Here is a 19940-nt window from a genome sequence, read left to right on the forward strand (position 1 = left end):
GAACAGAGGCGTGTACGATAATCCCGGTCCTCTTCTCTCACTCTGCTCCTAGAATGCAAAAGCCAGTCTTTTATCCTCAGAACACAAGGACTGGGGGTTCTTGCCGGACACACTGGCCAATCAGTGAAGTTAGTGTTTGACAGGCTTAACCCACACACTCAATGGGTCAGCTCTCAATTTCTCATTCTTAAACGGACAACTCAGAGAGTTGGCAGATAACTGAGGACAGCAGCTTTCATTTAAAAAAAAAAAATTGCCCTGACTAGTGTGGCTCAGTGACTTGGGCATTGTCCTGCAAACCAAAAAGTCTCTGGGTGGATTCTCGGTCAGGGCACATGCCTGGGTTGGGAGCCAGGACCCTGGTTGGGGTCGTGCAGAAAGCAACCGATCAGTGTTTCTCTCTCACATCAATGTTTTTCTCTTCTTTCCTCCTCCATTCCCCTCGCCATAAAATAAATGAATAAAGCTTTTAAAATAAATTAAAAATAGATGAAACAAATTAAGAAGAGGAAAAAGAAAACTGAGGGAACAGAGACTATACACAGGGAAGATGATTTGAAAAAACGCCATCATGAGTATCCTTACAGAGCTAAAGAAGGCATGGTAGCCATGGAGCAAGAACAATCGCAGTTGAAAATGGTCATGCAGGAAACAAAGAGCTTCTCAAAATTAAAAAACATGAGATCACAAAATAACTCAATAGAAAGTGCTGAAAAATTCAATTGAATTTCCCAGAAAGCAGAATTAAAAAAAATAAATGAAAAACAGGAGAAATACGTAAATACCTAAGAGAACAAGCAGGCACATTATCTGCGTAACAGAAGTTTCAGAAATAGACAACCCAGCAAATGAAGAGAAAGAAGGATTATCAAGGCAGTAATTGAGAGAATTTTCTTAGAACTGATACACATGAGTTATGAAGCCCAGTGAGTCAGGCCCAATGAGTCAGGCCCAATGAGTGCTTGAAAAATGGAAAGAATCTGACTCTCACAAGTTAAATTATTAAGATGTATCAGAACAGCAGAAGCAAAAAAAAGGAAAGCTCCTAAATCCTGCTGGCATCTCACTGTCCAATAAGTAGCCATCACCCACCTGCAGCAGTTGAGGGCTTGACTCGGAGCCAGTCCAAACCGAGACATTCCGTCAGTGCGGATTTTACAGATTTAGAAGCCTTGTTGTAGATGAAAAAAAAAAAAGGATTTCAAAATATATTACTAAAAGGTTTTATATGATTACGTGTTAAGTGGTAATATTCTGGATGCATTAGATTAAATAAAATATTAAAATTAATTTCCCCTGTTTTAATGTTTTAAATAGTGCTACTAAAAATTTTAAAATTATGTATGTGGCTACCATTTGTGGGTCACTTTAAATTATTATTGGAAAGTGCTGTCCTGGAGAAATTAGAAATAAAAATCACAAACAAAGGATCAGGAAGCAGATGGGTTCTCCATGACACAGGAAGCTAAAAACCAAAATTGTGAAGGGAAATGGTTTCCAATCCATAATTGGAAAACCAACCTATAATTCTATACTCAGGCAAATTATTAATTGAGTTTGAAAAGATATTCTTAGATATGTAAGTTCTCCAAAATTTCATTCCAATGCATCCTCTCTTGGAAAATACTAGAAAATATTTTCTATCAAAATAAGGAAGTAATCTAAGAATAAGGAAGGTATAGAATTGAAAAAAATTAGGAAAGACAATACAGAGGAGAGAAAAAGGGAATTTGTAGGAGGGGCAAAGACTTGGCAAGCAACCATTCCATAAGGAAACACCTTAAATGACCCTAGGAGATATTCTCTAAGAATATTCTTATTCATTTGTTATTTGCTGAGGAGAGTTACAGGATTGGCAGAAAATTTAGGGGTGGATTAGTAGTTATTACCTATAAAATTAAACAACTGTACAATTATTAAGTCCAGGAAATACAAAGAGTTGTATAGTGAACTCAGGTAGTCATAGCTTACTGCATAGCTCAGCTGAGAACAGTGTTTACATAGTCCTATAAATGCACATGTTGAATATTGATCTATTTTACATGGTAACTATTACAGAGAGAGATGAGGAAGAGGCAAGTATAGAGAGGTAGACAAGGAAATGAAGCTTTATCTCCATCTTCTATGATGGGTATTCTTTTGAAAAAATTAAAACTAATAACCTAGATTCATAACCATATTATAAATAATATCAAAGCATTTTTTTAAATGTCACCTTTGAAAGGATTGAATCTGGTTGCCTATCGAGAGAAGAAAATAAGGCCAAGGGAAATTGGTCAGGGAAATATCTATTTTGCATATCAACATTATGGAAGTGCTTATTACCTTTAAAAAAACAGGCATATATAATTTGGGTAAAAATAAAAATTTACACTGAGACAAAAAAACGAGAACGGGGGTCATCTGAGGACTGACCACGTGCAAGCTCTGCGCGTAGTTCTAATGATCCGCAGGCCTGGAAAGGCCCCGTGTGCCATTTGTCAAGGGGAACAGTGGCATGGATTTCAGACAGATGTGAAATAAATTAATGAGTCCACAGTTCTGGTGGAAGGAAGTAATGAGCTGCCCTTTTAAAACTTGGGCTGGACTACCCTTTGCATCTAGGTAGCTGGAACTATACCAACAGTGCGGATGAAAGGACATGAGCCACCAGTAACCAAAGCCTGCAGTTCAGACAGCTCTCTGATCAGGTCTTGGTCAAGGGACTCTTCTTCAAGTGCGTTGTTTTTTGTTTGGTTGGTTTTTATTTTAGTATTTCAAATAAAATTTTCTAAAATAGAGCGCACTGCAGAATCTCAGAAAGCAACTTGCATCTATAAAATTGAAAGAATATGCATTTGTGTCTGTCGAGGAGAAACTACGCATGCCTCATAAAATCTTCTCTCTTTGTGAGGTGACAGAGTCTTGGTAACTAATAAGTTGCAACATCCTTTAAGGTTAATTATTTAGTAACTATGAATCTTCTCAGTGATTTTGGTATTATCTCAAATAAATAACTTTAGTTTTAGTGACTGTGAATTAGCTGCTGTGAATGTAAGTAGAAGTTCTTTCAGATCATTAGGAAACAATTTAGTAAGTTTTGTTTTTAAGGGAGAAAATTCAGTATCTTGGTCGGAAGCATTAGGCAAAGGGTGTGACCAAATCCATGGATAGGTCACTTTTCATCTATGTCACACTCGGCCAGTTACTTCAGGGGGGAAAAGTGGAAGAATATAAATGGATCAGCACAAATATATCAATATTCTTTATGGATCTGGGGTATTCTGTTAGAAAGTGTGTTCCTATGCAAATGAGAGTAACTCTCTGAGGTCGTTGTTACTACCTTGAGTGACTGGTTCTGTCAATTCAGCAAAATTCTGGGCTTCTGTATAAATTACATTTTGTAGGAACCGGCCCACTGAAATTTTTGCAAAGCTATTTCTTTTTGCATTCTATTAAGCTTAAATTTGTTTACATAGAGTCAATATTTTAGCATATTGAGGCGTTTTTAAAAAAAAGAGAAAGTAAGATCTATGCATTACATTATATTTATAAAGCAAAGCCTGGGCCGTCTTTCTGTGTGGAGAATTGCCAAGGCTTTCTTCTTCGGAGGCGACACAGAGGGTATAGGTTCCTGCCCTGCCTCCACGGCGTTTCCTAAATACTCGGTGAAATTTCTGCGGAGGAGACCTGCCCTGAGTACTGCACACTGGAGGAAATGGTGAAACTGCAATCAATCTATCCGGCTTGCTGTGCGATTCTGGACACAACGTATCGCCTCGCTAGGTTTTTAAGAAAGTTAAAAGTCACAGATAGAAAAATGTATTTTCAAAAATACACTTAACAAATTATTTGTGTTAAGAATATATTTGAAACTCTTGTAACTCAATAAGATGACAGAAGAAAAACAATTTAAAACATGCAAAACATTTGAACAGATGCTCCACCAAAGAGGACCCACAAGTGGCTACGAAGCACATCAGATGTCGAACGCCGTGGTCGGTGCGGAAACTCAGATCAACTGCCCGGTCACTAACTCCATGCTAGGGCACAACAGGAACGATAGAAAGCAAGGAAAATCAGACATAATTTGACTCTCAACTTGTCTTTCAGCAATCCTGTCCTCCGCAGAATAGAATTCCTAGTGTCCTGTAGGAAGAGCGAGTCACTCGGATGCAATCTCGGAGTTTTCCTGTGGAGGGAGGTTAGACCTGGCTTCTCAATGCAAACAAACACACACAAGGTTGGGTTTCCTGGTGGCACTACTAGGAAATGCGGATTCTTCAGTTCATTTACAGAGCTTGTTGCAGAGAACTAACCAAAATCAAATTATTTACCGTATCTATGGAAATAAAAAGTGTCAACAACTGAGGGTTTTTTTTTTCCTGAAAACAGTGGATGGCAGAAAAAATGACAAAACTATGGCATCAGGATAGTTCTGTGTAAGAAACAATTGGCGGAAGCCACAGCCACTGCAGGACATCATTTAAAGAAGGCTGTATCGCACAGCACTGTCTGTTTCAGAGAACACGCCCTTCCTGAACTGGCCCGACCCAGACTGAGCATCCGCACTGCGGGTGTTCAGCAGCTCTGGCCTTTTATTCTTCAAAGTCCCTTTGTCCCCTGGGGACAGTCCATCTCCCCCCACACCGCGGGTGTGTGGCACTTAGTGCCCTCTGGCCTCAGTCCTTTGCCCTTCTGCCCTCCCTCCAAATGGGGAATTCGTGTATGCAGTCTTTTACGCTTTTGTATAAAGGAGTTAAAAATCATTGCCTCAACTCTATTTTATGACATCTATTTTTGTAAATAAAATACGTGTTTCTGTTAAAGAGCTTTCACTCGCCAGTGAGCAGCTGAGTTGAGCAGAGGGAATTCAGAAGACAAGACGAAGGGCTCCTGCATGCACCTAGAACTAGACTTCAAAGAGAGCTTGTTTTTCATGAAGAAGGCTGGCAATGGGATGTTTATTCTCCGAGAAACAAAACTAGAAAATATCAGACGATATACAATACACTCATGCACATACATCCACACATACATTGAACAGTGGATCTTCCAGATGGTTTGCACAGAGACTTCCATTTAGTAAATTCTTTAGTTCTTTGGGTCACAGGAAACTATCGTGGCGGGGAGGCAAGAGACTTTGATGAAAAACTGTCTGACTTTCACTTGGCACCAGATTTGGATTGGTACGTTCAATGCCAGTGTATACTCCTCTAAACTGAACTGCTAGATGGATTCTCAAGTTTGAAACGTGTCTTAAATGTCACAGTAGCAAATGGTACTTTGAGGGAGACACTCCTGAAGCACTTGACCTTCGGAAACAGGATTCAAGCCCTTGCTCTGTGACAGCAAAGCACTAGACCCTCTTGACGGTTTTGTCACCGGAGCCCTCCAGGCTGAGCACAGAAGAGAAGCCAGCACGCTGCTCACAGAACAGGGCAAATTGTGTGGAGTATGATTGTGACGATACGTACAAAAAAGAATAATATTCAACTGCAAATAAAAAAAAACTGTGGAAACAGATCATAAATACATATCTTTGTTACCTGGGATTTCATGGGAAATATCTCTGCCTGGGGCATATTTGCTCAATTATGCTCTCCTCCATCACCCCATGCACGCATTATTAACTCAGTTCCTTATTATATCAGTAAATCAGTGAGTCGGGTATTTCTCTAAGGCTTATTCCAGGGCCAGGGCTGTGCTCGAGACTGTGGGGACATTTTAGAAAGTCAAATGATGCATTTCCAAGGAAATCGAATGTCTGCTGGGGGAGAAAGAGCCACTACCCCACTCAGGTTGGATCTTATTCTGCATATCCACCTTCGGAAACTTTGCGACGTTTCCACTGCTCTATATACACAACGTTCCATGCCCAGGGCAGGTGGCGAGGTTTGGGGAAGGGATTTGTGAATTTGCCAGGGCCTCTGTTACTGGAGTTCATGGTCACCTGGAGGGAGAGCTGGGAGCAGCTTCCTCTCAAAGGTACCGTTTCCTTCTTTGCTGCTGAGACCCAGGGCGGTTTCTATCAGGTGAAAAGAAAGGCTGCGGACTGAGTCTCCTTTGCTTGCACACTTGGGATTCTTGAAAAGTGCTGCGATTTCTGATCGTTATTCTGTGAGATGCCTTCAAAGGACCACATCTTGGCTATTTCTCTCTGGTATCTCAGCCTTTACTGGTTTTAAGACAGCAGTTCTTTTCTAAATTTAATTTTTAAATTATAGTTTACATCCCATATTACTTTGTATTAGTTTCGGGTGCACAGCATAGTGGTTAGACATTTATATACCTTGCAAAGTGTTCCCCCTGGTATACGCAGTTATTACACTATTATTGACTCTATTCCCTATGCAAGACAGCAGTTCCTAACATATGGTTGGTGGATTCCTGGGAGTCTCTGGGGCCCTTTCAGGTGGTCCCCATCTTCAAACTAGCTTTACAGTAATGGGAGGTGTTATTTGCCTTTTCACTCCATTGATGTTGCGCCGGCGATGCAAAGTCAGTGGGTGGCTGTGCTGCTGGTGCCTCAGCACAAGTCGAAGCCCCAGCAGCAGCCTGCACTTGCCGTCCTCCTGTTCTTCCCCACCACGCACACGCAGTACATCAGTTAGCAGGGTCTTCATGCAACAGCTTAGAGACTTGAGGACAGCCTGACGAAACGGCCAAAGAACTCACTTCTGATCCTGTAGGGTGGTATCGCTCTTTGCACGTTTTTTGAAAATATATTTATTTTACATAAGATGTGATTTACCTTCATGTGTAATGAACATTTTCAACATTCCGTGTGACCATGGAAGCACACTGGAAGGACTCCTTCTGCACACCGGAGTGCGAAGCTTCCCCAGGGGAAGTACTTGTGAGACTGAGCTACCCCCTCACTTTTTCAAAGGATATCATTTCGCCTGGACAGATCAACTGATAGGTGAGCTGTGGTAATTCGGACCCGGGTACCTGGCAGACATATTTTCTTGAAAATGAATGAAGTGACCTTGTCACTTTAAGGAAAGCAACTGACAGAACTTGTTGTCAATGACAAAATCCAGGCTTTTAGGCAGCAATTAGAATTCTGGGACACATTTAACTGCACTGTGACCTTGATGGCTCCTCAATACCTAGGGACATTTCTGAGGATGTTGGCGGCGATAGTAATGAGCCTAATTTTTTAATACTGTATAATGAAATGTGACAGCATTTGGAAGATGTTATAAAATCCAGAGTGAGTAAAAACATCCACAGGGCCAGACAGACAGATAAATGTTTAAGCAAGCACGTAGGAAAAGTTCACTGATATGGTTGCAGGTTCCACAGTGTACCCAACATTTACACTGCTCTTGAGTTGTGGTACAGTATCAAAGAACAGCCACCACAATTATCTGCGCATCTGTATACAGAATCCTCCTGCCTTCTTAAATTACACATCCGTGTGAAGCAGGATTTTCTTTCCACTTCAACGGAAATACCACATTGCAACCCATTTACTACAGAGGAAGATACGGCACGCGTCAGGGACTTCCAGGTGGTCCTTTCTCCCTTATGGCTCTCGCTGTACAGGTCTGGCTTTGGTCAGACCCTATGCGTACCCATTCCAGTCCTGCGGGGTGGGGCTGGGGGAAAGACCACAGAACAAGTCTGCAGACCCACTGACCCTCCGTGTGGCCTTCTTGAGCCAGGATTTCACTTATCCTCTGGCCTCTATAACAAATGATTCTAACGGTCAACATGCTGGCCTTTGAGGTTCCCAGGTATTACCGTCAGACTGGGCCTAGTACCCAATGACCCGTATGGTTGGGCACGCGCGTTGTCCAGGTTTACAGTCACTCTGGGAGATGGCTACAGGCCCCCTTGGGGGAAGGACTAGAGCAACATCAATGTTACACCCTTTACACACTTGTCGTAACGTTACAGGCTCTTTCCTTAAAGGAACATTGTCTCTTTATCAGTGAATGGGCTCTGGGCCTGTGAGCTTACTTAGAATTTGGAAACTGAATGAGAGATCACAAGCTTCCAGTGTGGTAGAGGACACTAACATTCTGTTAAACAGTTTGAAATTTTTTCTTAAATTAGACAAATAATTGGTTTCACAACTTTTTAATACCCAGGAAAACCATGGTCTCTTATCCTTGGTCATGGACCTTGGTGGGTCAAGGTAGTCCAGCTGCCGTGTAAGCCTTGCTGCCCATTACTGTGTGGACATGCATCTTACCTTAGTGGGTTAAAGGGTCCACCTAGTCTCTGCCATCCAGAATCCTGTAACTCCCACTGACACCAGAGCCCTTAGTTCTAGGACAGCCATCCGCAAACCATTAGAGTGAACCAGCCACTCGCACCTGTGCGTTTTTCACTGTGTTAGTGGAAGGCTCACTCTCTGGGCCCTCCTGGGGGTGCTCAGAAGGCAGCTTTCCCAGTCTTTTATCATCAATCCATTCTCTCACCACTGAGTGTTCCTAGGCACACTGCTGAAGCAGTGCCAGCACTTCTACAGCATTTGCTGCCGGCCAGGCTTATTATGTCCTAACTTCAGGGGGCTACCTCTGAATCATGGGGGAGTATTTGCATGTCAATACATATTGCCTGTCTAGATTTCACTCCGTCCTGGTCTGATGCCCTCAAGAGACACAGCTACCCTGTGTTCCTGTATTTGCTGTCAGCACATATTCAGCCACGTCTTCTAATTTTGGTGGAGCTCTGCTGTTTCCTTGTGGAGAAAGCACTGTATTTTCCTGTGTAGGCTGGGCTATGACCCACCCAATTACTGGTCTGGGGGCAATGGAGTCCCACATGGGTAGCTCTAGAGGACAAGACACCTTCCTCAGGGAAGGCATTTTTAGGGTGTCCAGAGAAGGTGACACTTCTTCTAGCAATGGGGAGGGAGTTGATTCTGCTGACTTCAAGGGTTCAGGGGATTTTAGGGGTTCAAGATTCTCAAGTTGTTCCAACATCTCAGACTCACCTGAGGGACCAACTCCTTTCCTATCCGCTGTTGAGCTTATGAATGCAGCTTCCTTTGTAGTTCTCTACCCTTATGATTCTGTGCCAGGCATGACTTTCGGCACAGTCTGACTCAGGACTTCACCAGATAAAAGTCTCCTTTCATACTGCCATGGGAGTTTTCTGACTTTCACGTTATGCCTTGAGTTGTAACTAGGCTAACTTTGACTTTATCAACTCCTTTTTCAAGCCTTCTAAAGTAGTTCAAAAAGCAGCCAACTCCACAATGCTTAAAATTACTTTTGCCCCATACCATTCATCACCATGCAGCTACTGCATTCACCTTCCACATCTCCCTCCCCCTAGCTCCCACCTGTGACAGTCTCAGTACATAATACTGGCTGTTCCATGCCAGGGGCTCTCACCACACAGCTTACTACCATCTGACCAGCTCCACAATGCCCTCTCGAGGGCCTGCTACCTAGGACTGACTCAGATACCATTTGTCTCAGTTGGGGTTTCTGTGGGAGACTGGGAGGAATAAGATAGAGAAGTAGGGAAAGTCATTATAGGGTATAGCTTGCCTGTGTTTCCTCTGGGGTAAACTGAGCTGGGACCATCCCAGCATCTTCTAAGGAGCTGTGTACAATGAGTCTTGAGAACTTTCCCTTTAGGAACGGCACCCAGGATCGGTTATCCAAAGCCATGTCCCACCGATGTGGACTTGCCCAGCTCCTGGTGCTATTCACACGGGCTCCCCAAGCTGCAGGGTCCCAGTTCTGGGACAGAGTGGGAGAGCAGTGCAGTTCAGCCAAGGTGCTGTCCAGTCACGTACCCCAAGAACGGTGCTGGTCTTATTGGCTGGAGCACACAGTGGGATGGGAGGCTATAAGCAGATGCCCAACGAGTGTCCGTGCATGAATGCGACCTGCCTGGTCTTTAGTTTCCTCCACTTCCATCTCCCGCAGCTGGGGCCACAAACTGGGCATTGCCTTCGTCTGTAACTGCCATTCTCTGAAATATTTATCTTTCATTTCCTACCCTCTGATTATTGCATAGTATTTTTAGCCAATATTGCACCGAGTGTAATGCCTCTTGATAATAAAATGAGAGGTAATAAAAAATTGACATATACAAGCTGGCATTAGAAGCTTTTTTGGAATCATATTTTAGAGCTCCCTCATGCTATTATTTCCAAAGCTATAATTTAGTGAGCTTGACTTTATCCATTCACCACATTTTTACTGTGAACCTAATGTCAGCCAGGCACTATGCCGGGCGCATGAAAGCATGAAGAAAAATATTAAAAATTTTTTTCAATGCTGACAAAATAGTAAAGTATGCAAACATGCACACACACTATTTCAGAACAGTTGGAGAAGCTGTCACACAAAATGCACAGAGCTGTGGGATTTGAGAAGAAGGAGACACCGATATGTTTGCAGAGAAGGAAGGTGTATGACAGAGTTAAACTCTGAGGTGGATTTTGAAGGATGAGGTACATGAAGAAGCGATGATGATATTTGCAAAAGCAGAGAAGCATAAAACACTGTACCATGTTCATCAAGGGGGACTGAAGCAGCATTTTAGGGGTGGTGTCTGGTGAGGGTAGAACAAGAGACTGAAAATATCTATGGCAAGGCAGGTTACAAATTGATTGTGACAGATCTTAGACAGTATATCAAGGGGACCTTTTGGTGCCAGGAAATGACAGATTTAAATTTTAGCTTTGTGATAGAGAGCAAGATAAATTGGAAAAGAGGGTTGGAGCTAGGAGATTGGTTAGAAGGCGATCATAATAAGTCAAGTTAGAGAAGATCTATGAACTGTGGCAGGGGCAGCAGGGACAGAGAATAATGGATGGGTTTCTGAGGTTCACATGAAATAGAATCAACAGGATTTAATTAACTGACTCTGACTCTCCTGGATGTCCTTATCTTGCACCTATCTCAATAATTTGATATTTAAGGAAGAGTCAAAGTTTCTGTTTTGATGAATGGTAGGTAGTACCATAAACTAAGACAAACAAGTGAAGGGTTAATCTATATTTGAAGGTGAAGAAAAAAAAAAGAGTCGTTTTGAGAAATGTCAAAGAACATTTGGCAAACCTCTGTGATGATCCCCAAAAGGGACTGTAGTCTCTTTCTAGAAGTGCTCATTTCCTTCCATGAATTCAGTTACTGACTATATGATTAAGACCGCCATATTTGTATAGCTAGGACACACTGCCCTACTGCATTCAAAACAGTGTCTCATAAGTGTCTGACTCATCATATCCAAAGCCAAACTTATTTTCCCCTGAATCTTCTCATCCAATGTTAATTACTTAGAAAACAGCACTACCATTCAATACTTCATTCATTTTATAAATTTATTCAAGAAATATTACTACCTTATGCCAGGCTCTCATTTGCAAAAAAAAAAAAAAAAAAAAAAAGAAAGAAAGAAAGAGAGAGAGAGAAAGAAAGCAAGAAAACGAATGAATAATAGGTTCAGAAATGAGAGTAACAGTTAAGAAAAATAAAGCAAACTGAGAGGGATAGAGAGTTAGAGGATTATTTTAGTCAAAATGGTCAGGAAAGGTGTCTCTGATAAAGTCAGATTTGAGTGGAGCTCGAGAAAGTGGAGGGGTTGGCTTATGGGACACCTGGGAAATATTACCACAACTTCCGTGGCTTAGAACAACAGAAACGTGCTATCGCCCAGTTCTGGAGGTCCGAAGTCCAAAACGGCTCTTACAGGCCGACATCAAGGCGCAAACAGAGCTGTATTCCCTCTGGTGGCTGAGGGAGAATCCGTTCCTTGCCTTTTCCCTTTTAGACACAGGCCACATTCTGTGGCTTGTTTGTTCTTCTCCCTCCCTTCCTCCAGCATCACATTCCTGCCTCTCTCTTACGAGGACTCTTGCTATTTTATTGGGTCCACTTAAATAATCCACACCAATCTTCTTATCTCAAGATCCTGACCTTAATCACATCTGCAAAATGCCCTTTGCCATGTTAGGTACTCGCAGGTTTGGGGGATTAGGATGTGGATGTCTTTTTGGGGGGTGGTGACTATTTTGTCTATTGCACACAGTAATAGGCACTCCAAGGAGTGGGAGAATGCACGTCAAAGCTTTGGGGTAACAGCATGCTGGGGCTCACACTAGGAACCGGGGTAACTTCTATCAGTCGCTGAGTCTTTTCAGTTAAAACTTCTGAACACTTCTTGATGATGTATATTTCTCTCCATCCTCACTGCCCAAACCTTTGATGAGAACACAGCAGTCTTGTATGTAGCCTCCAGACTCTGAAATCATCTCCCGATTCCGTTCTTGACTCTTTTTAATCTATTCCCTTCAGAGAAGTAAGATCTTCGCAAAACGCAAATTAAGTCATGTCAAGTCTCTGCTTCAAGTCCTTAAGTGAATTTCTGGTTGTTCCTAGGTTAAATGGCCATCTCTATCCAAATTTCTTTTCTTTCTTTTCAATCCTCACCAGAGGATATGTTTATTGATTTTAGAGAGAAAGTCAGGGACTGGGGGGGAGGGAGAGATGGGCAGGGAGAGCGGAGGGGGGGGGGGAGAGGGAGAGAGAGACACACACACATTGATTGGTTGCCTCGTGTACACACCCCGACTATGCATTGAACCTGCACGCTTTTTGGTGCAGAGGACAATATTCCAACCAACTGAGGCACCTGGCCAGGGCTATATCCAAATATCTTTGTAAATGTTCCTAAAATCTTTTCAAGTTTACAAGGAGCACACACAAAAAGCCACTGTAAATAACGAGAGGACTATCGGAACAGGCTGGTGGGGGCCAGAATCATGATGCAAATAGAAGACTGGGGGGCTGAGGACACAGAGGAGCACAGTCAACAGCACCTGCGGGAAAAGCCCAACGCTCAGTGTTAAAACATGAGGCACAGCTCGGCTATGGAGAAGGGTCTTAAATCGGGTGAGGACCTGAGCGGCTGCTTCAGAAGAACAGCTGTAGTAGAAGAAGGTGAACAGAAAGGGGCTGGTGTCTTTTGTAAGTGTGTAGTGGAAGGAAAAAGAGAAATTCAAGGGGAAACGAAGGCTATTGCAGAAACCATAGAGAAGGAACTCGTCCCCACACTAACCGTGTTTCCAAGTATGGGAAACTGTTCCAAGCGTGGGAAATGTGGCCCAGCCTCCACTCGGAAAAGCCAGTGGGGAGCGAGGTTGGTGGGCAGGACCCATGTCCACGGATAGGTTCTCCGTGCAGAATCAGGCCCTCATTGTACCTAGGCAGCTTTAAGACTTGCTTCTTGCTAAAACTCCCTCACCCTGAATTGAGGCAGCAAACATTTACTGCATATCTTTAAAGTAACTTCCTAAAATCTATGCTGAACCTTCCAAGGACCAGTGTAACCAGCTTAACTACTTTCCCCTTTACATTTGCAAATATCCTTCCTCTTTTATGTCATTAGCAACACCCTCTCCTTTGTTTTCTGTAACCGCCTGGAACCTGTGCATAGTAAATGAGGATCATCCTCAATGTAATGTGCCCAGAAAAGCAATAAAAGCCTGTCAAGGCAAGGATCGGGGCTCTCTCCCCTTGAGAGAGTGGCCACACTGTCCCTTTTCCTCCACAGGACTCGGTAGTCCGTGTGTATTTGTCTATTGCCACCACAACACCAGATCATCCAAGAAGACACTGCAGTTCACTCTAACAGAAAAGGGCACTTCGGAAGAAAGTCCAGAAAATGAACTGGTGCAGGGAAAAGCAGATCACATCCATGAAGTTACCGGAAGAAGAAAAGAAAATGAAAACCAAAGTGCTACAGCTGTAGAAAACGTCCCCCACCGAACCCAACCACAAAGCAGAAGGAAACAGCAAAGCAATACTCTGAACAGAATTAAGTAGGCTTAAACAAGCATCTCTTGATTTTCACTATAACTAAATATAGCTAAGAAACTAAATAAAGGAAAAGAACAGCTCCTTTTTTTAGCCGAATGCCAAATAACAAATACATATTGAATGAAGAAGTTGGAAAATTTCAGGTTCGTAATCACCACCGTTATAATTCAGGCAAGAATTTTTAACACGTGCTAAAACCAGTGTGTGGAATTTTGATGAGGAGCAGAATCTTTGCATAAAATCAAGATGTTGCTTTACACAGAAGAGAGATGGTAATAGCGTGGTAGAGAAACCTCTTGGGTTCTTCTTCAGCCTAGTGATGTACATCTTGATGTGATGTGATTAGGTGACAATGTCAGTTGTCCAGGACTCTAGCGCCAAATGCACGACCTGACCCTAACCACGAGGAAACACTAGGCAAACTCACACTGAAGAACTGTCCTCTAAAAACGTCAATTTTGTGGCATTGATAGAAAGCACCTTGTAATAAGAGGGACAGTTAAGTTCACATTCAAGTTTGGTTTTTCAGCTCACAGGTAAATAATGCCTTGTTTAAAAAAAAACAGAAATGTTATTTTGTCCAAAATATTACTTAATATTCTTTAAAAGTGGGATTTACACTGTTTTGTGCATATACAGGGTAGGGCAAAGGTAGGTTTACAGTTGTCCATATGGAAAATAATATAATAAAAAATACAAGAAGAAACTCTATTTCATGTACTCACAACTATAAACCTACTTTTGCCCCGCAATGTGTCGTAGAAACATTCCTCTTCTTACAATGTGCTTTCTATAAATTATAAATGCAACTTAATGTGTAAAAGTTACGAGGAGCACCCACAATCCATGGAGAATGAACAGTAAGCACCAAAGCACCGCAGGGTTTTGAATATCTGTCTTCTGCTCACTATAAATCCTTGTCGACCTTGCAGAAATCTCCCTTGGATAAGACACTAGTCCTGCTCTGCAGGTTGTGTTTCAATCCTGCGCGGTAATTCAGGGAGGGCTATGACTCCATTTCCTCATTGCTATGCGTGCTTCAAAAACCCACTGGCTGGGACATCTAAACTGCCTGCTAAGATCTTTCCCAAAGATTGTTTGGTTTTAAACTGTATTTAATGCTGAAGTAAAACAGATTCCACGTCTAGGGAAATCATTCTGGCGATGAAACCCTTTGAAGCTTAGAAGAGTGTTCAGAAAGAAACCCGCCTGCCTTCTAGAATTAGAGTGTATGAAGGTAATTGAGCCAAGTGCAAGTTTATCTCCACGTGGAGTTACTTCCACTGCACAGCGTATGAGGCGTCTGAAGATTCATCTGACACTCCTGACACCTCAGCAGTGATGCTGATGTTGGGTGACACATTTGGCAGAAGGGAAGGACCATTTCTCTTTAGAACACCCTATATTTGTTAATTAAATGATCACTGCTGGATGCATCGCCTCATGAATATAAATTACCAGCCCAGCAGAGGACTTATATTTGAATGGCGGCTTTTATTATGAAGCATTTTCCGGGGTGCAATAAACCCATTTTACTTTGCCACCTGACGTCTTCAGGGACTGCTTTCAAATCCCACACTGCGACGTTGTCCTAAAGCAACTGTGTCATACTCAGGATGCAGTTCGGTAAATCTAACGGCTCTATTCTGACTTGGGGAGGTTAGTTTTTTTCTTAACGAGGGACATGTTGCCAGCAGAATGCTGCCCGCCCAAATGCTTTGGTGATGGACTCTAATAGTTGCCCACGTTTCTTTCAACACCCTGTTGACAATTCCTGACATGTCATCTGTTTTAATTTGATTATCATTGACTTTTATTCCCTGTTTGGCACTGTTATTCACACTCAGAGTGATTTCTGGGTAACAGACTGTATTCCAAAGGCCAGGCTTCTCATTGGACCGTAAGCTCCAGGAGGGCAGAGACTCCGGGTCACCTTATTCCCTGTGTGTCTCAATGCCTCAGACAGCGCCTGGCACGCAGTAAGTGTTCAATAAATACTTGTGACTGCCTGAATCAATGACATAGATAAAGAAAACATGTATATTTACAGTCATATATTTACTGAAATAATATTCAATGATAGACTAATTCCAAGCTACACATTAGCAGTAATATGACCATAAATATGAAATAAATTTTATAGAACTACAAGTGACTGAAAAAACCTAATACCTTTATGATTTTAATGGACATTTGTCATGCTTTTTGCCATCCTTTTTTTTCAACTCCCTTTTTATGTTGGGAACAGTCTCATACAGGAGTCTCTTTTCTGATTTTCTACAATTTGAATTCTATATTCCCCTCTTTTAGCCTGTTTTTCAGATATATTATGAGTCATGTTTTATATAGTATACAATGTAATGAATGTTACACCATGTGCCTCATACATAATATTTGGAAATTTTAATATTTTCATTATTGCTGACAGGTTTTGGTATTGATTTTATGTTCTTTCTTTAAAAAATTTTCTGCAGAAGTTTGTGTAAAATGTTTCCTCAAATAATTGATCTAATTAGCCACTAAACTCATCTGGGTCTGAAGTCTAATTTTGGGAAGGCTCTTTTTGTCTTCCTTAGCAAATGTTTAATGTGTTTGAAATAAATGCACATTCTGCATTTCTCTCACTTGCTGAGAGAGTGGTGTTATATCCTTTTGTTATTGTCATGGAATTTTCAATTTCTCTCTTTAGAGTTTTATTTTTATCCTTTTTAATGTGGGGTTCTTTTATTAGATATACACACTTATAATTTCTATGATTTCCTCATAAATTTCCCTTTTACGATTATTAAATGCTGCTCTTTGTATTTGGCATGACCCTGTGTACTAGAGTCTATTTCATTCAATATCAACACGGCTGCTCTAGTCTTGTTATGCTCGTAGTTTGCATGGTATAGTCTCCACCTATTATTTCTTCACATTTTCAGCGTGTGGGGTACCAGTCACTTTCTCCGGGACTTTAATTACATGTATGTGAGATCATCAACACTGTCCCACAGGTCCCTCAGACTTAATTTATTTCATTATGTTTTCTGTCCCTTTCCCATGGAATACTTTGGTTTTGTTTTATCTTCAAGTTTACTGCTTCTCTTTCCCGACATATTCATCCTTCAAGTTTTTAATTTCAGATTTTATTTTAATGCTCTAAAATTTCCATTTGGTTCTTTTTGGTAGTTTCTATTCTTCTGACCAGTATTTTCTATCTTCTAACTTCAACTTTTTTCCATGTACTTACTCATGGTGCATATTTATGGTAGCTGCTTAAAGATTTTTCTTCATAATTCTAATACTTTAATAATCTACAGACTGACATCTGTAGATGGTCTTTTTTGTTGAGAATGGGCTACATTTTCCTGGTTATTTCCATGTTGAGTAATTTGGAAGTCTATACTGGACATTTTTCATGTTTTGTTGTACACACTCTGGATTGAGTTATAATCCTCTGGGTACTATTGAAATATTTGTTTTGGCAGGTAATCAAGCACAGGCAGGTTTGTGGAGGGAGTTATCTCTCTCACTCTGCGTGTGGTGTTCAGACCTCAGTTAGGCTTTTTTCTGATTTGTGTCTGGCTCGTGCATTTGCAGCCAAGAGTTAGACAAATACTTGTACAAGTTACATATAAAATTGGGGGATGTTTTCCTCTGGCCCATCGTCTTGGATGTTTCCTTCTCTCTCTCCTGCTCTCAAGGGTTTCCCTGATTTCACTAACAATGACGGTGACTGTCAGCCAACTGGGCTTCATTCTCCATAACTGTGACCTGCCCTTGGGAAAAAGTCATGTAAAGTTCACCCCCATGCAAGCTGCTTCTCCAATTTTTGACTCCTTGGAACAACCTTATTACTCTTCTTTTCAGAGCCTTCAGGCAGTTTATATGGAATTTTGTCAGAATGTACAGGTGAAACCACGAGGAGGAACGGACCATAGGAGGTTTATACCAATAGGGCAAAAACGAACTCCGATGTCTTACCTCCTTGACCTCTGATGTATCTGTAGCTTTGTCTCCCTTTTAACTAGAGCTCTTACATAGTTATGCTTTTTTCTTAATTAAACTTGTAAGTATGTTCTATTTTAGCAATTGTTTTAAAAAGCTAAGTTTACTTTATTTCTCAATTAAATCTTTGTTTTCTATTTCTGTAATTTCTGACCTTATATTTATTATTTTCCTTTATCCATTTTTTTGTTTTTTTCCCAAATTAAAAAAAAATGAGAGTTTCATTAATTTTAAGCCACGCTTATGTAAAAATATAAAGCAAAATTTCTCTGTGTAAAGTTTTATTGAGATATAATTGACAGACAGAGACTTGAAAGTATTTAATATGTACAATTTGGTATGTCTGGGCAAATGCAAATGCCTGTGATGTTACTATCACCACAATCAAAGTAACAGTCGTATCCAGCGTCTCCCGGAGTTTCCTTGTGTTCCCTCTTCTCCCTCATTTTGTGGTAAGGAAATGACAGAATGAAAACTACTGCACGAGCTTACTGATGTGTGGGGTCTCCAAGAGTTGGATTCATAGAAGCAGAGAGGAGAAAGACAGTTATCAGGCGGAGAGGTGGGGAAGCAGGGAAAGTTCACGGCAGGGCACAAACCTGCATGCGCAGGGAATGAATGAGCTGCAGGGGGTCAATGCCCAGCGCAGTGAGGAGGTGGGGGGGGGCGGACAACTGGGGCTGCGCTGTGCATGGGAAGTAGCTGAGAGAGCAGAGCTGAGGTGCTCTCACCACACTCACACAGCCACATGAGGACAGGAGCATGTTAACTAGCTCGACCTCAGCAATCACTTCACTGTGTATGTGTCTATCAGAACATCGTGTTGTACACCTTGACAATTTTTACTAAAAAATGCGTAATGGAGAAAAATACGCCCTTCTTATTCATACTGAGGGATGTTCTGAATACCGCAGACCACAACGAAGCCTCAACTACCCGTGGAGGGGCAGAATTTAGAAGAGAGTAAATGTTACTTTGACACTACTTCTCTGCTTAACTTTTGTTCCAAGAGCAAGGCAACACCAAATGTCCGGGAGGAGAGAATTTCTAAACTCTCTACCAGCTGCTTGAAATAGTATCCTCAATAGTACCCTGGGAAGAGCCTCATCTGCTTCATGTAGCTGCTGAGCCTCAGTCACCTGGGCTCCCGCCAGCATCAGCCCGACTTAGACGAACTGGTTAGCCTTGGCACCCGGGACTCTCATCGAACATATGCACAGTTGGCATAGTGAGTTACTTATTAAATACATGAGACCTAGAGGAGGGAAATTTACGGTACCCACAGAATTAAACAATAAGTATAGAGTAAAACTACGAGGACTCACTGAAATATACAAATGCATATTATACCTGTGTCTATATATCTACATCAGTATCTACATATATTTGGAAGGTAAGACAGAAGAAATGCAGCTTTTTCTGTCTTCCTCTTGATGACAAGAGAAGTGGCCCAGATGTACGCATCCATCTCTAAGCTGAGTGAAAGATGTGAAGATGTTTTCAGGAATAAAACATATTTTATCCCAAAGAGCAGTACCTTATCATTCATACATTTGTGCTAGAGAAAATGAATCTAACTTCCACTTAAAATTCAGTATAAGTGATAAAAATTTTAGAATTGATGATCATCATAATTTTCTGCAGATTGTAAATGTTTCTTTGGAGTTGGCATGCTATTTCTGGCCATTACAGCCACTTCCTCTTCTCCCTAACTTTTTTTTTTTTTAAACAGGGAAAAGATTTGTGGAGACATGTCTGCCTGAGTTCCTCATTCTGAAACTGTCTATTGGACAGACTTTCTCTATCACTACTAGCACATCTCCTAAAAGGTCACATCTATGGCAGAGAGCAAACTCCCACAAGCAAAACTTTCTGTGACCAAGAATGTGAATAACTTTAAAAGTCCTGATTCTATAAAACCATTGTTCTTCATTTATTGACAGTTCACGTTGTCACTGACAATGTTGGCAGTGATCCAAGGGATGAAAAACTGCATTTCTTTTGCCATCCCGACACATAATGTTCACTGTAATGTTGAATGAGAAATATTCTTATAAGAAAATACTTGTTTTCATCAGTGATGAGTATGTAAAAGTGAAAACACATAGATTGTGTAATGCCTCCCTCTCCACCCTCGAAAAAAGCAAAACCCTCTGCAGTTTCCAGCAGGGT

General features: G+C 41.5%; 1 long non-coding RNA gene across 1 annotated transcript in view; it reads right to left on the bottom strand.

Moving 5' to 3' along the window:
* The window catches only part of LOC123480204 (uncharacterized), a 54773-nt gene that overhangs the window by 26465 nt on the left and 8368 nt on the right, over window positions 1–19940 (bottom strand). Inside the window, exon 2 of the long non-coding RNA XR_006656113.2 lies at window positions 1093–1171. This is a non-coding gene — a long non-coding RNA (uncharacterized lncRNA). The remainder of the gene's footprint in view (window positions 1–1092; window positions 1172–19940) is intronic.

This window comes from Desmodus rotundus, chromosome 6 (assembly GCF_022682495.2).
Source record: "Desmodus rotundus isolate HL8 chromosome 6, HLdesRot8A.1, whole genome shotgun sequence".
In the NCBI taxonomy this organism is placed as follows: Eukaryota; Metazoa; Chordata; class Mammalia; order Chiroptera; family Phyllostomidae; genus Desmodus; species Desmodus rotundus.